We start from the raw sequence: 6,737 nt of genomic DNA on the forward strand, positions 1-6,737 counted from the left end.
GAAGCCAGGAGCTGAAAGAGATGGAGGCAGGGGAGGGGTGGGGAGGGCAGGCTGTCAGGTACTGGAAAAGGGCAGCTGGGTACTTTCTTTCCTGCCTTCATACTCCACTTGCCCTTGCCAGGGCTGTTAGGCCCAGCCCAAGCTTCTGGTAACTGCATAGGGATTTCCCAGACTTCCCTAGGAGGCACAGACTGTCCTGTCTCTGAACTCCAATGCCTGATCAGGGGCCTCTCCCATTCTCTTGGCTCTGTGGACGGACAACCCTTTCCTCAGTGGCTTCACTGTCCTCTTAGCTTTGCCTTCCCTATTTCACCCCCCACCTTGAGACTTCTACCTGGGTTGTGACTTCCTCCAAGGTGAAGGACAGGAGATGAAGGAATAGTGTCCTGGAGTCCTTCTGTTTTGTATTGTTTCTCCAGACAGGGTTTCCCTGCATATCATTGGCTGTATTGGACTCCCTTTGTAGACCAGGCTGGCCTCAAAGTCACAGAGATTCCCCCTGCCTCTGCCTCCCTGAGTGCTGGAATTACAGTCATGTGCCACTGTGCCCGGCTGTCCTGCGTTCTGATTGCGGCCCCTGCCAGCTCTGCAGCCGTCACTCGATTGGAATGCATAGCCATGAGGGCAGGACGGGAGATGGGCTGTTGCTCACTGGACGGGAAGGGACCAAGCACGCTTGAATGACCCAACCAGTAGCATTTGGGATCTGAGAGCAAAGCTAGTGATTCAGTTCATCAAGTAAGGGGGACACTTAGAGCCGCCGACTGGAGAGGCTTCCTTTAGTTCAAACCAAGACCACACAGACCTCGAAAGGAAAACCAGGGAGTGAGGTGCCGTTTCCACAAAGGGACCTGTACACTAAGCATAACCACAGTCTTGAAAGGACTTGAGCAGATTTCTTAGTTGTTGCTGTGAAGAGACACCATGACCACAGCAACTCCTATAAAGGAAACAATTTAACTGGGGCTGGCTTAAAGTTTCAGAGCTTTAGTCCATTATTGTCATGGTGGGAAGCATGGCAGCACGAAGGCAGCCATGGTGCTGGAGAAGCTGGGAGTTCTACATCTTGATCCACATGCAGCAGAAGGAGACTGTCACTCTGGCCAGACTTGAGCTTATAAGACCTCAAAGCCTGACCCCTTTAACAACACTATTCCCACTCCGGCAGGCCACACCTCCTACTAGTGCCATTCTCTATGGCCAAATGTTCAAATACATGAATCTATGGGGCCACTCTATTCAAACCGCCACAGCAGACATGTCTAAAATAACACAAATGGTCAGGGAGCATACCAACGAAACGGCCAGCACCACTCACCACTATGGAAGTGCAAATGAGTACCACAATGAGACACCACCTCTTACCTATCAAGATGGCTGCCACCCAAACAGAGCAGTTATAGAGGAGGAGGTGGAGAACTGGGACCTTTGTAGGTAAAATGGCTCAGTTACTACAGAAATGACAGAAAATTTAAAATTAACATGTGCTCCTGCAATCCTCCTGCATACTCACATACAGTAACTGCAAGTTCAGGCATTAACAGGCGCGCACACACACACACACACACACACACACACACACACACACACCTGTCACTGCAGACTTGGGCTTTTGAAAGGCTCAGGAACAGTAGAAATAAGGAAGTGTATAAGGAAATGGGCCAGGCTTTAATGAGGCCTCGGCTGTTGAGGAGAAAGGAGACAGCACAGACCAAGCTGCTCTGCTGCCTGAGCGAGGAACAGGCCCTTATTTGTTTGTTGGGGTGGGTTAACAGCCGCCATCATTTTTGCCTGAAGAACTGTAGGTGCTTAGGAGTCAGGGCAGGGTGGGGGAGAAGGAGGACTGTCGCTGGTGCTGAAAGGGGAGGTCAGTGTGCCTCCCTGCAGGGCGAAGAGAGGTTAAAGGTTAAAGCAGCAGAGTGGAAGACACACGCCACCCCTCAGACACCCGCAGGCCCAGGCATCAGTGTTTTCAGGAACAGCCTTCCGTCCCTGAAAAGTAACTCAGGCAACAGCTACCACAGTTCACAATGTGAGCTAATACAGCTGAAGTTACTGGACTCCAACGAACTGCCTGGCCGTGTGACTTCCAAACATAGTGACTTTAAGCCAACTGAGAGCAAATGATGCTGAAGGGGGGGGGGGAGGCTCCTCAGCAGCGCATCTGCCTTCCAAGCAGCATGCTTCACAACAGCCGCACGATGGAAGCACAACTAACGGGTACATGCGGGCGAATGGACAGGCGTGTGTGCATGTCAAAAATCTGTTCTTAAGCTGAAGAAAGAAAAGTTGACTGATGAATGCTACAGCGTGGGTGAACCTAAAACACAGACTCAGTAATTGCACCCATCTAGAGGCCCTAGAGTGGCCAGAGCCACAGAAACAGGAGGAGAATAGGCCTTCTGTGGGCTGGGAGAGGGAGATGAGGGAACAGCGTTTCTGTTTGGAGAAGTGAAGAGGTTCTGGAGGTAAGGGAGGCCGCAGGGCGCGTGTGTCAGTGCCTCCTAACTGTGCTTGGAACAGCTCAGTGTTGTTAGGGCTGTGACAAAGATCCTGACACAACTGCGTGAGAGAGGAGGGATTTGCTTAGTTCATGCTTTCAGAGGCTTCAGTGCATGGCAGGGAGAGTATGGCAAAGCAAAAACAGTGCATGCCATGGCCCCGCAGCGTGGAGGGGAGGTGTAGATGGAGAATATTGGCCTGTGCTCAATCACTTCTCTTTTCCTAGACTATGGAAGGTGACCCCACATTCTGGGCAAGACTTAGCTAATTCTATGAAAAATGCCCTCACAGACAAACCCAGGATGGACTCTCCAAATCCAAGCTCTCTTTGAAAAAAAAAAAAAAAAAAAGAGATTTCTTTTATTATTTTTGTAAATTATTCTATTATTTTGTGTGTGTGGGTATTTTGCTTACATGTGCGTTTATGCATCACAAGCATGCCTGGTGCCCGCAGAGGCCAGAAGAAGGCATCAGATCCCCCAGAACTGGAGTTACAGACAGTTGTGAGCTGCCACATATGTGGTGGGAATTGAACCTGTACCCTCCGGAGGAGCAAGCAGGCCAGTGCTCTTAACTGCAGAGCCATACCTTCAGCCATGAGCTCCCTTTCTGTCAGTGGCACTAACCCTCCAGCAGCCATACTTTCCTCATACCCAACTGTACATGCATTTCTTTTCTGGGCAAAGTGCACACTTTCTTACACTTTTGATTGTAAGTCTTTAATGGCTGAGCCATCTCTCCAGCCCAAGTGTACATTTTCTAAGCTTTTCCTCACTGTGGTTTATTTTTTTGTTTGTTTGTTTTTGTTGTTGTTGTTTTGTTTTTATTAAGACAGGGTTTCTCAATGTAGCCTTGGCTGTCCTGGACTCACTTTGTAGACCAGGCTGGCCTTGAACTCACAGAGATCCACGTGCCTCTGCCTCCCAGAGTGCTGGGATTGTAGGCGTGAGCCACCACGCCCTGCTTCCTCACTGTGTTTTATTCTGGAGTCTCACTCAGAATTTGGCTGAAAGCAGTTTTGTTCCACAACTTGTATTCTGGACTACCCTGACACTTTCTCTATCAGTGTGTCACCTTCAAAGTCTTATCAAGTGTGTATGTGGACTAACCACAGACGAGTTCCTCCACACATGACATGCGTGTCCTGAGGCCTCATTCGCACACGAAATGCCAGCCTCCACCTTCCTGTGGCTATTCTGCTCTTTTGAGGGCCTACCAACATTACCCATTAGGTTTTGTTTGTCACATTCTGGGGCTTCTTTTTCAGCCTGCTGTGTTTGCCAGGGTCCTCCATAGAAGCAGAACCCACAGTGTGAATATGTTCTTCCAAGGGAATTTATTATACTGGCTTACACAACACAGTCCGGCAATCCAGCAATGGCCACCAGCACAGCGGAGAAGCTGGGGACCCAGTATCTGCCTAGTCCAGGCGCTGGCACCAACCCGGCACCAAAGGCCTGGAGGATTCCTGGTTTGCTGCTGATCGTCAGTCCGTATTGAGAATGCTGGGTTCTGATGGAGCAGCGATGATAGACCCAGCAGGAAGGGAAAACAGGCAGATCTCCCCCCAGGCCGCACTGCAGCTGGGCTGCTGTCCCAGGTGCCACCTAATCTAGAGGAGGGCCACCCTGCCTCCTCAGTCCTTCCCGGAAACGCCCTCACGACAGCCAAAATGAGTGTTTTTTAGTTGATTCCAGATCCAGTCAACTGGGCAAGATTAAGCGGCACACTCTCACCCTAAACATTCCCCAAGCTCTCCCACAAAGCGGTTCCAAAGGCACTTCACCCCATGATCTGGTAGCCATAGCAACAACTCCACTTGACAGTGACCCCAATTCCCTGTTAGACTTTGGTGCTGTGACAGAATGCTGGTCAGAAACGAGGGAGGGAGGATTTGCTTGGGTTCCAGCCCCTAGCGGGGAAGGGTGTGCTAGAGCAGGGCAGGTGCTCAGGAAGGTGTCCTTCCCCCTTCATTCCCTCAGGGCCTCCGCCACATCCACGGTACCTTTCTCCCCTTGGCAGACCCTCTCTGGAAAGTGTCAGACATGCCCAGGGGTGTGTCCACAGTCCTCTAAAGCATTTCAAACCAATCAAGTTGACGATCACGATAGCTACCATGGTATGTTACACACATCCACTACCAAAGAGAAGGAGGATCAGTGGGGCACAGACCTTTGAAAAAGATGGCAGTGGCAGGTAGGGGTAGGAGGGTGCCTCCACGGCCTTGCCAGGGCTGTGGAATCTGTCATAAAGTCAACTGGAGCATTTTGTCATGGCCAGCTTATTGGGCACACAGACATCTACGTGGCCGCTTAGTAGGTGATTATTTCAGCATTCGGAATGTATAAGGAGCAAGTGTTATTGAATGTGGGCCAGCAAGACGCTCAGCAAGTAAAAGCGCTTGCAAGCCTAAATTCAATTAAGTTACAAATGGCACCGTTTTCCTAGAGAACTGCTTCAGAATCACAGGATCACAACAAACGAGAGAAACATTGTAATCTGTGCTCAGACAATGGACTAGTTGTAGATAGAGCTAAGTAAAATAGAAAGGAGGCAATGACCTCAGAAACCAGACAAACACTGTGGGAAAGGAAGGCCATGAGGAACTGCCTGAACATACTTGTCCTGGGCTGCACTGCGTGCCTATAATCCCAGGAGTCCAAGGCCAGCCTGGGCTACCTGACAGTTTCCCCAGCTGTTTAAGAAACAACACAAACTGCTCGTGGGGCTGGAAAGGTGGCTTAGCAGTTAAAAGCACTTGCTTTCGCAGAGGACCAGATGGGAACCACCTACAACTCCAGCTGCAGTGGATCTGATACCTGTTCTGGCAGGTGATGTACAGACATACATGGAGGCAAAATATGCACATGATAGATTTTTTTAAAGGTTGGTAAATCTTGACATTGCCCATGATTAAAGAACTGCAAGCCATTGCTACCTGGAGAGTGTGTCCACTTGTCAGACTTGGGGATGGGACACACATCTCCAGGCCAGCAGGAGTGTAAGGTGTGAGTAAAGGGAATCTTCTTTGACAGAAGCAGCATGATATTCTCTCAGTGGGGACAGGGAGAGGCATGGCTCCACTCTGTTGCTCAGAATATTTCCCAGTATTCTTTAGGAGAGAACAGGAGGGGAGGGGCTCCCCAAGGAATGAGGCAGAGTCAAAGCGGTGTCCAGCAGGTCATTTGGACTTTAGGGTAGGGCACGATGGCTTCAGAGCTGGACAGGGCCGTCAGACAGTGTGAGGGCTTGAGGCCTACGATGTAGATCAGATGCCTGGGGAGGGGGGAGCCCAGGGATGAGCAGAAGAGGAAAGTGGGGTGCCAGATGCCTCTGATCTCCCACACAAGCCCCCAACACTGTGACCTGCTGAAACTGCTGAAGAAAACAGTCTTGTGAACTGGGGTGGGTCCACCCTTTGGGACTCATGTTCCGCAGGCCATCTTGAACCTCAAACTCTGCTCTCCAGGCTTTGGGATGGTAGGACCCATGAGTATCCTTTTGATTTGGATTTGTCTTCAGTTGCTAACTGCACAAAAGTCCTAACTGCTGCCCAACTTCCAGGCACCAGCAGGACGCAAAGAATTAGTGTCTTTGCTCCTTTGCTGGAGGAGACCCAGAGCCAATAGCGTTGACTATGAAGAGTGTATCTATAGATCTTCTGTACACACATCTCCACTGCTTCCTGCAGGCAAGGAGCGCCGCTCCCAGAAGCCCATACTTCCAGGATTCTCGCTCTCACACTGTCCCCCTGTATTTCAACCTCTATCATTGCCGGGCATTCACTACTTGCATGAAGTCACGCCTTCCCTGCTCCCTGCACTCTCTCACCTACAGCACTCTGGATCCTCACCTCCAGCAGCCACACAGCTCCCGTTCCCTGCGGTCACACTTCCATTGCTTCCTAGATTTCCTGCCTCTTGCGTTCCCCTGCATTTTCTGTGATCCGGGCTCTGGACGCCTGTACTGCCTTGTGGCACCCTATAGGGCAATAATGATCTGGAGGGCTTGCTGCAGAAAACTGTGCTCTCCTGCATGATTGTCACCGACGCCCCTGCCCCTAGACTCTGCCTTGTTTCTTCCCCGCAGGCAGCTTCTTATCATCCTCAGCTGGCACAGGGGCATGTTCAGTTTAGAGCCAGTGTGATCAGCCACCCATCTTGGTGGTCGGGGTGTTACTTTGGGAATGCTCTTCCACCAGAGAGATAAAGTGAAGGAAGACACTTTTTCCCTTG

Source organism: Psammomys obesus, unplaced genomic scaffold (genome assembly GCF_907164565.1).
Source record: "Psammomys obesus unplaced genomic scaffold, mPsaObe1.curated_primary_1811, whole genome shotgun sequence".
Taxonomy (NCBI): Eukaryota; Metazoa; Chordata; class Mammalia; order Rodentia; family Muridae; genus Psammomys; species Psammomys obesus.